At 37.3% G+C, this 17,170-nt stretch overlaps 1 protein-coding gene across 12 annotated transcripts in view; it reads left to right on the top strand.

Annotated features, from left to right (window-relative positions):
• LOC109409579 (organic cation transporter protein) overlaps positions 1-17,170 on the top strand; it is a 301,524-nt gene that overhangs the window by 114,139 nt on the left and 170,215 nt on the right. For 3 of the 12 annotated variants that reach the window (XM_062843051.1, XM_062843055.1, XM_062843054.1), the window contains exon 1: positions 8,139-8,618. The exons of 7 other annotated variants lie outside the window; for them this stretch is intronic. The gene's annotated coding sequence lies outside the window, so the exon portion shown is untranslated. Of the gene's footprint in view, positions 1-8,138; positions 8,619-17,170 lie in introns of those variants that run through there. 2 more of the 12 variants (XM_062843053.1, XM_062843056.1) reach the window with 2 other exon arrangements.

Raw genomic sequence — 17,170 nt, forward strand, 5'->3', positions numbered from 1 at the left:
AAAAACTTTTCTGAAGAATCTATTAGGATTTTTTTGAATGAAACAATAAAAAAAATTTTGAAAGAATTTTCAAATAATCAGCATGTATTTGTGTAGAATAAGGTGGAGGAAGTCTTAGAACTAACTAAGTTAGAAGATCAATTTATGAAATTTTTGGGTAATGCATGGAAAGACCCTTTAAGATATTATTGGAAGAATCTTTAGATAGAAACTCTTCAATACTGAAGAAATTCCTTCATGAATTTCTGAGAAATACATAAACAAATCCCCAGGAAAACCTTTCTTCCACAGTAAGACTTCTGTATGAGCCCAGGTAACAATTTGAAGCTGAATAAACGTTGTTCCATCTATTTTAAAGCAGTCTTCATTTGAATAAAAGCTGAGGACAAGATGTACAATCCTTTATTCAGCTCCTAAACATCTAGTTTTGGTAATTTTATCCAACGTTAAGCTGATTTGAGTTTCTTTGAAAGGCTTAATATGCGCTCATGGGCGTAGTCAGGGGGTCAGGGGGAGGGGGGATTGTGCCCACCCCCCCTGGCCGCCATTTTTTAAATTTCGGGCCAACTCAAAGATTATCAACAATTTAGGGTTCCAGAAAAAATATCTCAATAAATAAACTATTCTAATAATTGAGGTTTTCCATAATTATGAATTCAAACCTTTTTTACTCGAAAATCACAAGAAATTTCGCCAAGTATTTCTCCAAAAGAACCACTTCAATCCTATCATAGTATTTTACCATATAACAAGCTTGAATGATTGAATGGCTAAATTTTGTGATGTTTATTCATGAAATATAAAAACAACGTGCCAAATTCTCCAGATATGCCGGAACCGGTTCTGGTAAGAAAAAAGAAGTTCTTTGTAGAACCATATGGTGCTATTTAATGTAGAAGCCCATAAATCACGGATTTTCATTGGTATTTAATTTAAACAAATGCTAAGAGCAAAATACCTTAGATTTCTTTGTGAATTATTTCAAGGACATCTTCAGAAATTCCATTCAGGAACTTCTCCAGGGATTCTTTCAGGAATTTCTCGAAGGACTTCTCCAAGAATTTCTCCTTTGTAAATTCTTACATGGACATCTTGCAGGCTTCCGATTGTTTCAGGACTTCATCCAAGACATGCTTCAGAAATTCCTTCCACGATCTCTTCAGTAATTTTTTCAGGATTTTTTCCATAGTTTCCTTCAGTGATTTTATCATGGATTGCTTCAGAGATTGTTTCAATAATTCCTCTAAGGGTTTCACCAGACATTCCTCTGGGAATCTCTCCTGGGAAATCTTTAGAGGTTCCTCCAGGAATTTTTGCAGGGGTTCCCAAAGAAATGTCAACAGAGATCCTTTAGGTATTTCTGCAAGTGATCCTTCAGAGATAATAATTCAATCTGGAATAATTCCAAGTATTTCAGCAGGAATATCTACCGGAAACCCTTTTAGAAGATTTGATCAGAGATTACCTAAAAATATTCCAAGAAATTCTTTAATCTCTAAAGATGTTACGGTAGGCACACCACGTTGGCGTAGTGCACGTTCAGCGAGCCTATCTGGGCCACATTCAACATCCTACTATTAGGGTTAAAACATTGTACAAAATATTTTTTTGGGAGTTCATCCAAAGATTCCAACAATAATTCGTCGAGAATTTATTGCTCACATGGATTCCTAAACACTTTTTTTCATGTATTCCTACAGAAATTCTTCCAGGAATTTATTAAGAAAGGTTTCCTGGAATTTTCTAAGGAATTCCTCATGGGATTGATTCCGGGATTCCTAATGGGATTTCTTCAAGAATTCCTCCAGGTTTTCATCCAAGAATCCTCCAGGGATTCACCGGGAATTCCTCCTGTATTTTTTTCAGGAACAACTCCAGGGATTATTTTAAAAAAAATCTTTTTTTTATTTCTTAAGGAATTCCTTCCTCTTGGATTTTTTTTTTTCAGGAACTCATCTAGGAATCAACCCAGTACTTCCTCCAGGCAAAATTTAGAGATTCCCTTTGAAGTTGCCCTTGTTATTGTTTCCGGAATTCCTTCTGGGATTCCTACAGGAATTTCTTCATGAATTTCTTCAGGGATTCCTCTCGGGATTCCTCCAAGGATAATTCCAGGAATTCCGCTGAGAATTGATGCAGGAATTCCACTAAAAATTCCTTCAGGAATTCCTACAGAAATGCCTCTAGAGATTCCTCTTGGAATTCTTCCAGAAATTCATCCAAGAAATTCTTCTAGAGATTCCTCCAGGAGTTTCTCTAGAGATTCCTCCGCGAATCCCGACAGGCATTCCTCTAGGATATCCTCCTAGGATATTCGTCCGGGGATTCTTCCAAAAATTTCTCCAGGGCTTAACTCGAGAATTCCTTCTGTGATTTTTTCTGGAACAACTTATTAAAAAAAATCCTCCAAAGATTCCTCCTGAAACTCTTCTTTGAATTCCTTCATGAATTTCGCTTTTTATACTTTACAGGAATTAATTCAGTACTTCCTCCTACTGTATAGGGATTCCCTTAGGAATTCCTCTTGAAAATGCTTCCGGGATTCCTGCTGGAGTTTCTTCAGGTATTCGTCTAGGGATTTCTTCAGCAACTAGTACAGGGATTCTTCCACGAACTCTTCTACGGAATCCTTAGGAATTTCATCTGCGATTTCTTCAGGATAATTCCTGGTATTGCCCAACGAATTTCTTAGGAGATTCCTCCAGAACTTTCTTCAGGAATTCCTCCAAGAATTTTTCCAGCAATTCCTCAGGAATTACTGCAGCGATTTCTCTGAAAAAATCTTTAGGAATTCCTCCAGAAATTCCTCCAGAAATTTGTCTAGAAATTTCTCCAGGAGTTCCTCTGAAGAATTCTCCAGGAATTCCTAAAGGCATTCCTCTAGGATATGTTTCAGGGATCCCTCCATGAATTTCTTCACGACTACCTCCAGGCATTCTTCCAGAGATTCTTCCAGGAATTGCTTCAGGGATTCCTAAAAGAATTTCACCATGAATTTTCGTGGGCTTCCTTCAGGAATATCACCGCGAATTAATCGAGGAATTCCTTCATAAAGTCTGTCTGCAATTCATCCAGGAAATCCAACAGAATTTTCTTTAGGAATTCTTCCAGGATTTTCTCTAGAAATTTTACCAGGGATTCCTCCAGGAATTCTTCAAATGTTTCCTCCAGGAATTGCTGCAGGAATTCCTTCAGGCATCCCTCCAGGACTTTATTCAGAAATTTCTCCAGGAACTCAACCATGAATTTCTCCAGGAATTGATTCAGGAATTACTTCTGGACGTGCCTCAGAACTTATATCAGCAATTTCTCCAGAAAATCTTCTAGGGATTTCTTCAGAAATTTTTCCGAGAATTTTGCCAGGAATACCTTCAGGATTTTTTCAGGGATTCCTCCAAGCATTTATCCAGAGATTCCTTCAGGAATTGCTTCAGGGATTCCTGTACGAATTTTTCAGGGGATTTTTCCTGGGAAATCCTTAGAAGGAAATCCTCAAGAAATTCCTACAAGGATTCTTCCAGGAAATCCTCTAGGGATTACATCACCATTTTTTTTATGGATTCATCCAGGCATTTATCCAGGAATCCCTTTAGAGATTTCTCCATGAATTGCTTCAGGGATTCCTTCAGGCATTTCTCCACAAATTTCTTCAAAGATTCCCTCAGGGACTCCTTCAGGAATTCCTCCGAGGATTTCTCCAGGAATAACCCCAGAAATTCCCCTAGGAACTTTTCATGAGATTATTTAAAAAATAGCAAAATAATAGAAATAGAATCCAGGATTTTATCCAGGAATTTATCCTGGAACTGCTCCATGAATTTCTTCAGGAAATGAACTAGAAATGGCTTCTGGACATGCTTCAAACATTATGTCAGCAATTTCTCTAGGAATCTCTCAAGCAAATCTTCTAGGGATTTCTTCAGAAATTTTTTCGGGAAATTCGCCAGGAATACCTCCGAGAATTTCTCAGGGATTGCTTCAGGAATTCCTCCACGAATTTTTCAGGGCATCGAAAATTCGATGATTCTTCAGGAAATCCTCAAAAAAATCCCTCAAGGATTCTTCCAGGAATACCTGCAGGGTTTTTGTATGGATTCCTCCAGGCATTTCTCCAGGAATCCCTCCAGAGATTTCTCCATTGCTTCAGGTATTTCTTAATACATTTCTTCAAGGAATCCCCCAGGAATTCCTTAAGGAACTTCTTCGAAGATTTTTCCACGAGTTACCTCAGAAATCCCTCTAGAAATTCCTCCAGGCATTTTTCATGAGATTTTTTTTTTTAGAAATAGAAAAATAAATAGAAATCTTCCAGAATTCCTCTAGAGATTCCTTCAGAAATTCATCCAGTAATCCTTTCAAGAATTTCTCTAGAGAATCCGCCAGGAATTATTTCAGGAATTTATCCAGGAATTTCTCTAGGAACTCCTTCAGGAAATCTTCTAAGAATTGCTTCTGCATTCTTCCAGAAATTATATCAGCAAATCCTCTAGGATTTGTTTTTTAGATTCTTGCAGATATTCCTTCAGGGATTTCTAGACGATTTTTTCTGATTTTCCCAGAAATTCCTCCAAGGATTCTTCCAAGAAATTCCCCTGGAACTTTTGAAGGAATTCCTCCAGGAGTTTTATGCAGGAATTCCTGCTGAGTCTCATCCAATAATTGCTAGAGGATTTTTTCCACCCGAGCAGAGGAAAATATCAAAATAATAACAACGGAATCATAAAACCTGTTTTTATATCTCGGTTTGTTATTATTAACTTATTAAGTCATCACCGTTCCATAACATGTTCTGTTGGGCAATCTTATTTTGTTATGATCGTGCTCTTGGTATATTTTCTTTAAATTACATTTCAATAACATGTTTTGTTGTAGCACAAGTTCAGTTATTATTGTGTCATTGAGACTGTACAAATATTTGATCATTAATATTACAACATAACTAGCTTTGCAATCAAAACTACACCATTCGAGATTTCAAAGCATTCCGTGAGGAACTGTAAGAGAAAATATTATTTTGGAATCAGTTCCTCTTCTTTCTGACATTACGTTTGTCACAGGAGCCAACTTATCAGCCTTTTGTTTTATAAGCACTTTGAAAAGTAAACCTGTTTTTTTTGTCCTAGTTCAGTTAGGTATGAATACGAATATAGAGAGTATAATAGAGTGTTAGCCATTTTATGAAACATTTTGGATCAACTGGTGGAACTCAAGGACGAACAACACAATTTCGATAAAAATGTAAAAAAATAAGTCATCAAGAAGAAGAACACCATTGATTACACTAGTTTACAAAATAAAACGAAAGTCGTGAACTTCTGTCAACGACCAAAATTTTTGAAGCATAATTTAACGCTGATTTCGAAACCGTGTTTCAAAAAAATTAAAGTAGAGCAGTTTTTGAGTTTTAGCTCAATATCGAGTTTTACAACTTTTTAAAATATGGAATTTTCTAAAATTCAAATATCTTGCGTTTTGTTCAACCAATTTTAATTTTTTTCCATAAATGAAAAGCTGAATATAATACCATTCGATCATCTGCATGCAGGTTTTGCGTCAGATTGATGAAACTCAAGATATTGGCGAGTTTTGGGGACGATCTCCTTATATTTTAATATATGAAGAAATGTATTTTTTTTTTCAATAAGAAAAAAACAATTTAAAAATTCTTTCTCGACGTTTATTTGACATGCCATATGTTGGCAAGTTACAGTAAAAAAATCAGCTGAATCGGAGCATTGATTACGGGGAATGTGATGTGTAAAGTGAGCGACTTTGCTTAAAAATAGAACAAAAATCGATTTCAAATCATCAACCTTGTATCGAAAGTCGAAAAAATTTCCGCTCGCGTTTTCGCGTTTTCGAACTCAGGGCATGATTCTACACCAAAAACAATCATCAGCTTACCGAGTTCAAAAATGCTGTAAACTAGTGTTATTTTTAGACATTTTATTATTATTGATTTAACTGTATCGAGCCCACTTAGATTCACTTGGATAAATGTGTCAATCAATGAAGTAATAATGTTAATTAATCTTATAAACAATGAATTACCTAATAAAGGGCTCAAAAATGTCGGTAGTTTTTCATCTTAAGTTGTTTGGAAAATAAACGAAAACTATTGTTTCTCTCTGTTTTCGATAATAAATCGCTTGCGACAACAATAGCGTCCCAATTGTGAATATCCTATTGTTGCGTATCCCATTGAATCCATATGGGACTCTGGAGGAGTTCCTATCCACAACAGAAAAAGAAAGCAAATTTTGTTTTCAGATTGTTATCAATAACTTATTCATATCAAAATTTGTTATTGAAATATTTTAAAATTCGCTGTTATTAAGTTGTTTTTGAAACTAACAAAACATGTTATTAAACAGGTCTTCCAGGAACATTTTTTTGTTATAATTTTTGTTATTTTGCCGCTTATGACAGACAAGTTTATAACAGGATATGTTATGTAAATAACATGAAAATAACTCTTTCCGTTACTCAGTTATTTTTCCAAAATAACGCATTTTATTATGCTGTTGCTATTCCCTTCTGCTCGGGCAGGAATTGCTTCAAGGATGTTTCTAAATAAATTCCTCCAGAATTTTTTTCAAGGATTTCATTCAGAATTTCATCATTTTGCGCTTAGTTTTAAAAACTAGTAGGTACAAATTTGCTAAGAGTGCTTCCTCCTGATGTTTCTGTGGGGATTCCTACAGAAAGTCTGCTAGTACCTAATTCAGAAATCCCAGCAGAGATTTCTCAGGATACATTCTTCAAAGTTGTCACTAGCAGTTGTTGTACGAATATTCAAACTTTCCTCCGGAGTTTACTTCAACTGATTTTTCCGAGGGTTTTCCTGAAGTTAAAAGGTCAAAATGAAATTTGTATAAGCCACGTCCGTTACGACATTTTTTAAGTAATTGAGGTTTTTTTGCGTGATATTTTACTTAATCAAGGTGAAGATATGACGAAGCCATAACTCGGATTATTAAGAGCACAAATCGGAAAAACCAAATGATGATTCACACAGAAAATTTGATCGATTGGTCATAATCAGCCAATAAACAATGGATCAAGTTTTCAGCGTGAATCATCACTTGGTTCTTTAGATCTGTGCTCTTGAAAATTCGATGTGTGGCTTCATTCTTCAAGCTGACACAATTGGGTTTTTAAATTTTGAAAAACTTATTGATTTTTTTATTTTATACGAAAGAGCACCTTTTTCTTAGCCACTATGATTTTTTTCAGATTTTTAGAACTTTGTTTTGGTACCTACAATCAATTTCAAAGAGATTTTTTGGAATCACCTTTTGACAGCTGGGCAACCGTTTGACAGCTCTGCCCAGTACAAAATGCGACGAGGGGTGATTCGACAAATCGCTCCCATACAAACTTCAGATTGTTTTTTAAATAGGTTCCCGGGCACCAAAATTCATGAAAATTTGGATTTCGGCTCAGTTTGGCATGCAGATTCAGAATATAGCATTATCTCAACACCGCTAAAAAAGCCAATTGGAGAATTGCGTAAAATTAAATGTTTGTTTTAACTTAGCCCGCTGGTGGAACACATGGCTATTGTTTTGTGGTGGTGGTCGTCTTTGGATTCTAACAACCGTGTCCTTAGTAATTGTGGAACATCATTAGACGCAGTGTTTGTCCCAGTTGAGACGCCACGCTAAAAAATGAGAACAACAAGAAAAGAGAATTTAGATCCGTGTTGAAAAATGTCTTTAAACTGAAACCCAAATTGAACTGGCATCACTGCTCCCTCCCACTTGGGTTAGAACATTTTCTCGCGCGCTTGGTTCGCAGAACCACGTGCAAACGTTTTGCGACATCTCACTCATCTGTTCAAATCATGTGGTGCGAGCGAATAAAATCCTCTCCAAAAACTCTCCCGCTCCGGTCAGAATCCAATCCCACACTAGAAGTCAGTATCAACAGTAACAAACCGTTTGTTGCGTTACGGGGGGATGCTGTGCTGTGTCTTTGATGGACCAAACCTCCAAGACTCTAGCTACCCCGTCGCGTCGTCGACCAACGACGGAGACGACGACAACGACGACGACTACATACGACGGGCGAAGTGCGCCTATCTCGGAATTGCTAAAATGTTGCAAAATATTACCACTGGGGTTCAGTTCACGCTGTGGATTCGGACGGTTACGACGTGTTTCCTTCTCGAGTGGCGTGCTTTCCGCGGATTTTCACACCCTTTCATCTACCGCCCACCGCCCCCCCCCGGAGTGGGAAAGGGGAGACGATCCCGCGCGCTCTTGGAAAAGCCGCCTGATTCGGCCGACTATTTACCCTACTGCCGCCGCTGCTGGTTGGTTGGTTGGTCCACGGACACACGTTGTTGGTCCGGGCGGTTTCGCGTTATCTCGCGTTGTGTGCGTTGGTGTGTGGTGGCCGTGCTTTGGCCTTTGGGGATCATTGAATCCACTGCTGGGCGTTGAGGCGCCAAAAGTGATCGCGAGTGGTGAATTTCGCGCGTCGATTAGTGACACATGCTGGACAAACGGTTATCAGCGGCAGTTAATTTAAAGTAATCACAGAGAAGCTGGTGTGAACCAATATCAAATCGAAAAGTGCGTCTCGGGAACTAGTGTTTTTATTTTAAAATATAGGTACGAGTGATTTGAAAAATCAGTGAAGTTTTCTCGGTCAACACGAAAATTTATCAGTTGAAGAGTGAAATGTTCAATAATAAACTTCATGGATGAGTTTAATTTGAAAAGTTTATCCTTTATCTAATTAAATTCTACATACTTTCTTCCTTCAACGAAATTTGGTTGAACAGTGATCGAACACCTTTTACCGCTGCTAATCTGCAAATTGGGTGATTTTTTTTCTGAACTCAATGAATTTAGTAAAAAAAACGAATTGCTAACACTGTGCACAAATATCTACACCATCCAGCAATTTGTACTGATAGCATTGTGCTGAAGTTAAACAATAGTTTTGACGGAAGCACAGTAATTTGTATTGCAATTTTTCACACTGCTAAAAAGTTTGTTGGAAAGCATTTCTTTGGGAAAATCATGCTGTAATCAGTCAAATAACAGAACTAGCTGAATAACAGTTTATTAAGCTACAGTTTGATTTTCTACTCTTGTTCAACAAAAATGTTTGTTGGGTAAATTTGAATGATTGATAACAGAATCGAGTAACCACAGCAATAAATGTCAACGCAGTCTTACTACTTCTATTATTTCACGTGGTTTTTCGCCTTATGGCATTTTCTTTCCAAATTACCTGAAACACCCTATTTATTTGATGTTTGTGTTCATGGTGAACTGTAACTGCATGATTTGTTATTGATTGGGGCATGCCTAACATGTAATAGCATAACTCTAATATATTTTGTCACTGCATAATTTAAATGGTTTATGTTAGTTAGACCTACACACTGCTGTGCATTGCAGCGGCAACGCTTATACTGTTGGCGTCGTATGCCAGTTAAAGCAATGAAACTCGTTTCTAAAGTAGTAAGACAGCGATGCCGGTAATTATACCAGTTGTAATTGGGTTGATTCGTTAATCGATCCATACTGGAATATTCAATATTGACGTTGGATTATACAGAAACATTAAAAACAGAACTGTAACTGGGAATATCCTCTACTATGTACATTACCAATAGCTTCAAAAATTGTTTTGTCATATATTTGAGGATTTCTTTCTCTCAGCAAGTGTAAAGTTAGCATTAAATAATTAAAATACACAGAAATAAAAATTAAAAACAAAAAGTTTCCCCTGGTAGCATTTTGAGCAGACACAATCAAGACCTTTTCTTAAATAAATTCTCTACTTTTAAAAAATAGTTCTGAGGGCAGAAAAAAAAGGATTTTTAAGTCAATATTCATATTCAGTGCTTCAGCGAAAGAAATGCTTTTTGAATTTTATAGCAAATAAATTGAATCTTTCACTTCTTCTACTTGTCATGACATCCCTACTGGAACTAAGCCTGCTCAATAGCTCAAACTCCCTAAGCCTGAATGTTTTTGGAAGATAATCAGCAAATTTAGCTTGCTGAATTTCAGCACAATTTGCTGAAATATCCAGAACTGTGGGTTCTGTCGCATTTGCCCGAAAACCATTCGCCCGCATTCCAAAAGCCCGAATGACAATTCTATTCTATTCTATTCTGCTGCTTGCACAGCCAGTATTGAAAATCATCCTGAAAACCAGGCTTGCCCTCACTGAGCGCATGAAAGTTTTGCTCTTTGGATTTACACTATCACCATGTACACCATCAAGCACATCCAAAAGTACATCATCGGTTGGAAGTCTTTTCATCTAGTCAGAAGGAAGGATGTTGAAATATCGTAAATGTCATTTCGAACTGTCAAAAAACCGCACCGCAGAGCCACACGGAGCGCGCAAAGAGATTTTGACCCGGGTGTGGCTCTGCGGTGCGGTTTTTTGACAGTTCGAAATGACATTTAGGATGTTTCAACGTCCTTCTATCTGATAGGATGAAAGGATTTCTAATTTGTGATGTGTTTGATGGTATGGGTCCAGGGAGCAAAATTTTCATTCGCTCAGTGTGGACAAGCCTGCTGGAAATATCAAAATTTCTTCAGATATTTCTTGTCAGCATTAATATTTGCAGCATGTCAGAGACGTGATACAAATATTAAAATGGCCAGGACCATTGTGCAGACCAATGGATTGGATGATAACTCAAGGCAATCAGGTTATCCTCTTATGAATAACATGATAGAGAAACCATTTTGAATTGCACACCTAGAAAATATCATGTAATTTTAAGTGCCCTGAACCTGACATATACGAGCATCTCCAAATACACAAATTTAGAGGTTGAAACGTGTAAATTTACGTCTTTCAAGACACCCCAAAATAAAACTTATTTTTTCTTAGCGTCTAGCAATAGCTAAAACCGATTTGACAGATAAAACATAGAAAAGTAAAATAATGCCATGCATGGATTCGAACACCGGATCTCCTGATCGTGAGCCACATCTCTTACCTCTCGGCTATTTCACCGAGTTAAAAGGTAGCTGATGAACGTGATACTGATTCTACGTTTCTGGTGAAACGAATTTGTTGACATCTAACGCAACCAACCAGCACTTACATGATGCGCGTAAAATTGAGTCCAAATTATGATTCAATCTTGAAAACGTTTACGTTCTTTGGTGCTTCCGTTTCGTGCAAATTTCAGAATTTCTAAGTGTGTGAATATAGGAAGAAACGGGGACAACAGTACCAACCGTTTCGTTTTAAGGGAATGATGTTTGAACATAAAATCGTTGCGAGTGGTGCTGCTAAGAAGGTTAATGCACACTCCGTTTTACTTGACGTCTCTTCACCTGGGATGGGACACATGCATTTATCCATGTGTCCTGGCTTCAAAGCCTAGGCTTAAGGACAAACGTCATGAAATCCTGATTCAACAGTGCATCAGAACTTCAGACGCACAAATCTCAAGAAGCATGCATCAAACAACAGTGAATTTTATTATTCTGTTCTTGCTTACTTGTAATTAGCTTGAAATAAGAAGATCAGGTGTGCTGGGTTTGTTTACGAAGAGATTTGTGCGTTCGAAATCGTGAGTGGGTGCCAAAGTCGGCCATTGTGGCGGCCATTTTAGGATTCTATCAAGTCTGTCCTTAAGGCGAAACTGGAAGCATTTCCTCACTTTTTGGTTTTTGGTTTTTTATTAAATAACGAAGCAATATTCTCAAAATCGGTTTTTGTGCACATGTAGAGTACGGATCAAGGTATCTTCTGATTTTTTGTAGTGGAAAATATTTTCCGTTTTTGCAGAAACCATTTTTGAACAAAATTTCACAAAAAAATGGTTTCTGCAAAAAATGGAAAACATTTTCCACCTCAAAAAATTCAGAAGATACCTTGATCCATACTCAACATATGCACGAAAACCGATTTTGAAAATATTGCTTCGTTACTTAATAAAAAATTAAAAACCGAAAAAATGAGAAAATGCTTCCAGTTTCGTCTTAAGCGCCATTCCCAGGAATACAAGCCCATATAGAAAGAAAAACAAAAAAAAAATATGCCATTCTATCAGAAAAAATAAGTTTAGAAAGTTATATCATAAAATATTAATTCATTTTTTCCTGAACCAAGGTTGAATCTGGCGATTATCGCAACGAACCACAATTGCAACATGAATTCGATTTTGCGAGCCAAGCAATGATTTTGAATATACTTATGAAGTGTTTGTTGAAATACATAATATTTTGCACACCTTTACTCGCTCTTTAAAACGAGATAAAAACAAAAACAAAACTGGGGTCTCCAAGGAAAATTTTCTTGTATCATTGTACTTGCTTCATAATATACAATTTCATGGGATGGTAGGCAAAGAAAGCCCTTCAATTAATAACTGTGGAAGTGCTCAAAGAACACTAAGTTGAAGCGAGGTAGGCCAAGTCCCTGTGGGGACGTAGAGCCATAAAGAAGAAGAAGAAGAAAAACAAAAACAAATATAATCCTTAATGCAGTTATTGGAACATATGTATCTATTTACATATGGAACATTATTACTTCAATTTTGAGAATTCACAAATTTATGATATAAAAATTAATAGGTAAATCAGAAAGATCTCACCAGGTCATTGCAAAAGTGTCAGGTGACTCGGTAAAACTCACAAAATATAAAAATAGGTGCATTATTATAAGTCTACATGTCAAGTAGTGTGCAATAATTGGCAAATGATCCAAGCATTTTTTTTTTGCTCAAACTTTGTTTATTCTTGAAAACACTTCATGGCAAGGAAATGGCCCTACAGTTTGTCATGATTTTTCGACATATTAATGAATTTTCATTATTTCTTCAGTGCACGCTCAAATCGGTCCACTCAGAAATGTGTAATGATCACTCATTTGTGCATATTTTCCAAACAACACTAATTTTTTACAAAGTGACCTTACACATTTTTGTGTTGACGCCTAAGAATCGAAACAGTCTGTGTAGCTGTCACACATCGAAGCGTTTGGAGACTGATTTGAAGAATGTGTGAGAGCTACACATTCTTAAATCGATTTCAAAGCTCACTAAGGAGCTCGAAAATGCCGAAAAAGAGGCAACTTTGGCGTTCGCTCCTAATTCGCTTGGCATAATACAGGCCTATAGGCAGGAAGCCCGGTAACCAAGGCCGGATAGAAGCGATACTTCCGGGAGCACAAAATACATAACCCTAAATTGTTTTTGTGCTTACTCCGCAAAATTTCAACTAATGGCTCTTGTTATCTTTGAATCAATTGAATCGCAATCCATCTGCTAATCCCGAACTACGTTTAAAATAATATATCACGCCTACATTATAAAGTTGTAGTGCTTTTGCTGCTGCGCTGCAAAAGAAACAGCTCACCAGCACTCTTCAACGATGGCCACAATAGCAGTTAACTCAGCGGTGGCTTGCTCAAAAATGAGTAAGGTGCCATCAACTCATAGCATGAGCTTGGTTTACACATTTTTTTCACACATTCTGCCATCTTTGCAAGCGATGACGGAAATTGTGTAAGGGTTACACATGCGGTGTGCAAACATTTTTAAGCGTGTGAACAACTCTTATTCAAAAAATATTTGAGCAACGTGGAACCCGAGAGAAACAATTAGATTTGAACTCGAATACTTCAAAACGCACTCTTGTCCTATTCATACTTTTTCTCTACAGTAACCCTTGTTAAGGCAATATTTCAGAACTTTGGCTACTCTCATACATATCTGGGATGTGATTTTGAATGAATATTAATTGGCATTTTCCTGGCAAAAGCGCAAATGGCAAGGAAATGGTCTATATTTATGCAACAAAAAAGTTGTCCCATTTGCCTGAATACCAATTAGTAAATACCTAACAATTTGTAGTCTCTTTGTTCTCTCATCAAATTATCAGTAGTAAACTCCGTCCAATATCTTGAAAGAATGCCAGTAAACCTCCATAGTTCCGTCAGTTCTCCTCAGTTCGCAGTCAGTTCATCTATGACACTTGTAAAGAGTTTTTGAAACAGGCTACCGTATCCAAATAATCTTCAAGGAAACTTTCATGCTCCCCCGAGGTACCACTTCACCTTCCTTATCGTATTTTTATATTATTTGCAATTAAATTAAGAATTGCAGGAATTCACGAGGGTTTAAAAAAATCATGATAAAAAAATAACAGGACCAGCGCAGCTCGATGCAAAAGCTTGCTTCGATGCATCCCAAATGCCCGAATGACAATAACCCGAAAGCCATTCGCCCAAAAAGATCATTCGTCGGCGTCGGTGGTATAGTGGTAAGCGTGGTTGCCTCTCACCCCAGTCGGTCGGGGTTCAATCCCCGTCGACGCCGATGGGATTTTCTGAGACATGAAATCCGTGATCAGATCGGATCGTGATCGGATAGGAAGTAAAGCCGTAGGTCCCGGCCCATGTGTTGATGGGTTCGATATGTAGGGTCCTCAGGTGTGGTGGCTGTCTCCCTGGGGCGTCGGAATTTAAGGCTTAGCTCCGTAAAACACAACTGGCGCCGAACGGTGCTAGTTGGCCAGAAAAAAGAAGAAGAAGAAAAGATCATTCGCTCGAATGTAAAGGTCCCATTAGACATGACAAATATTTGGCCAAACAAGCCCAACAAATGACCAACACAACGTAAATCATGGCAACCTCGGATGAATGTCGGACTACAATGACAAATATTTGTCATTATGACAAACAGTCTAATGGCCCCTTAACAAACACCTGAATAAAACAAACCACCGAAAATTGTAATAATTTTGAAAATGCTTCTAAAATAATTTAGGCGTCGTTCATACGTACGTCATAATCTATCTGGTCGAATGTAGTATGGCTGAATAGTTATTCAACTTAAGGCGAAACTGGAAGCATTTTCTCATTTTTTCGATTTTAGATTTTTTATTAAATAACGAAGCAATATTTTCAAAATCGGTTTTCGTGCACATGTAGAGTATGGATCAAGGTATCTGAATTTTTTTGAGGTGGAAAATGTTTTCCATTTTTGCAGAAACCTTTTTTTCGTTAAATTTTGTTCAAAAATGGTTTCTGCAAAAACGAAAAACATTTTCCACTACTAAAAAAAAATCAAAAGATACCTTGATCCATACTCTACATGTGCACGAAAGCCGATTTTGAAAATATTGCTTCGTTATTTAATAAAAAAATCAAAAACCAAAAAGTGAGGAAATGCTTCCAGTTTCGCCTTAAATCTAGTTTCCAGCGGTGCTCTTGTTTATAACTTAAAGGTGCGATCCATGGACCAGTCGGCTCTGCCGATGGAAAATGTCTTTGCAGAACTGCAAGCATTTTTTTTCAGAGTGGTTTGCTCCCTTTAAATTAAGTCTGGTCTAAGACGTATACTGTTATTGACATATTCAGCAATATAGCTGCTGAAATGTTTATTAGATTTTTTCCTTATTTTGTAGTAGGCTATTATTTCTAGTTTTACTATTAAAGATATTAAATACAATTTGGCGTCATTTAACAGAAAAATCTCTTCCTTTAATCACGAGCTGTTCTTGTATGCTGTTGTTAAGGGGAACCTTGAAATTAGATAACTTTTCAACTTCAGGCTTCAAGACACGGTTTCAAAAGAACAACGTTTTCAAATAAGAGTGCTAAACTCTTCCATTTTTGGAGTTCTTTTATTGCATCCGTCAATAAAACGAAGTTCTTCTGAATAGATCAGTCGAAGAAACTATTGACATAACAATGTTTACTACTCTGTGCTTGAGTTTGGTTTTCTTTTGAATCGTATAAGCTAATGAGTTTAGAGTTTCTTACGATCAACTATGCTATAAAAATTTATGACTTTTTATGATTTAATTGCAGCTCCTTCAATATATAGGCAATTCTTTCAAAATATGCTAATATGATTATCATTGGCGTTTTTTTCTGTTCGGATGAGCCTCTGCGACCAGTATTTATAGATCTTTTGTGGCAATACGCGTATCCTTATTATTTAGTGCATGTCGTACTACTCCATTGTCATTGAGAGGCAATAGAGCATTGATTTCTGTACAGATCTTGATTTGTTACTTGAGAGGTTCGAGACATCGAATGTGATGAAAAAGTACCGTTTTCACAGGGATATAAATCCCAGTGAAAGTGCGCCCTTAATCACACATAACCGATTCTATTTCTGAGAAAATCAAAACGGTAGAATCGATATTTGTCCATGCATCAGAACTGTGGCTCCATCCATGTCTTGCTTCTAGTTTAGTCCCAGGACAACATTGAAAAACCCGGGGCTTTAGGCTTGTTGCAAAACGCTGTCAAATTAGAGAATGTGTTCGTTAATAAGAATTCACGTGAGTCCTTGTATCACCAGTACTTATCAGTCCTAATTAGGTTATTACGCTATTAGATACGCAAAGCATGTTTGTTTTCCTTACATCAAGTGTAGTCTCTGCGAGGACAAACCGAGTCTTTAACTATCTGTAAGGCAAAATAATTGCAATTTTAGAAACTGTCACTTGTAACAAGGGCTTTGTACAATGAATCCTTATTACCAAAACGCATTACCCTAGCTTAACAAGTTGGATGTCACCAGAGTTCAGTTTGGTAGATCTTACTACGTAACCCAACCCAAAAGGGAGATCTACCCACGTTACGGGGTCCTTTAGAGATCGAGCATGTTTTGAACCCCCTCAACCATTCATCCCTCAGCACGGATCGCCTTGGATTGGGATTCCCTGTTTGGTGGACTTTTACCCCCGGAACAGGCGGTCCGTAGTGCTATTCTAAGCCAACTTCACGGGTAATTATTGGCGTTAGTCGAGCTGTTCCTGCGATTTATCTAATACTAAGTACATCAAGCATCTGTCCTTATACTTTCATCTGGTAAACGAGAAAAATAACTTGTTATGAAAATTGGCTTCTTTAGTAATGTTGAGATAATTCCATATTCTGAATCTTCTTCTTCTTCTTCTTGGCGTAACGTCCTCACTGGGACAAAGCCTGCTTCTCAGCTTAGTGTTCTATGAGCACTTCCACAGTTTTTAACTGAGAGCTTCCTCTGCCAATGACCATTTTGCATGTGTATATCGTGTGGCAGGCACGAAGATACTCTATGCCCAAGGAAGTCAAGGAAATTTCCTTTACGAAAAGATCCTGGACCGACCGGGAATCGAACCCGTCACCCTCAGCATGGTCATGCTGAATACCCGTGCGTTTACCGCCTCGGCTA

Source organism: Aedes albopictus, chromosome 3, assembly GCF_035046485.1.
Source record: "Aedes albopictus strain Foshan chromosome 3, AalbF5, whole genome shotgun sequence".
NCBI classification, from domain to species: domain Eukaryota; kingdom Metazoa; phylum Arthropoda; class Insecta; order Diptera; family Culicidae; genus Aedes; species Aedes albopictus.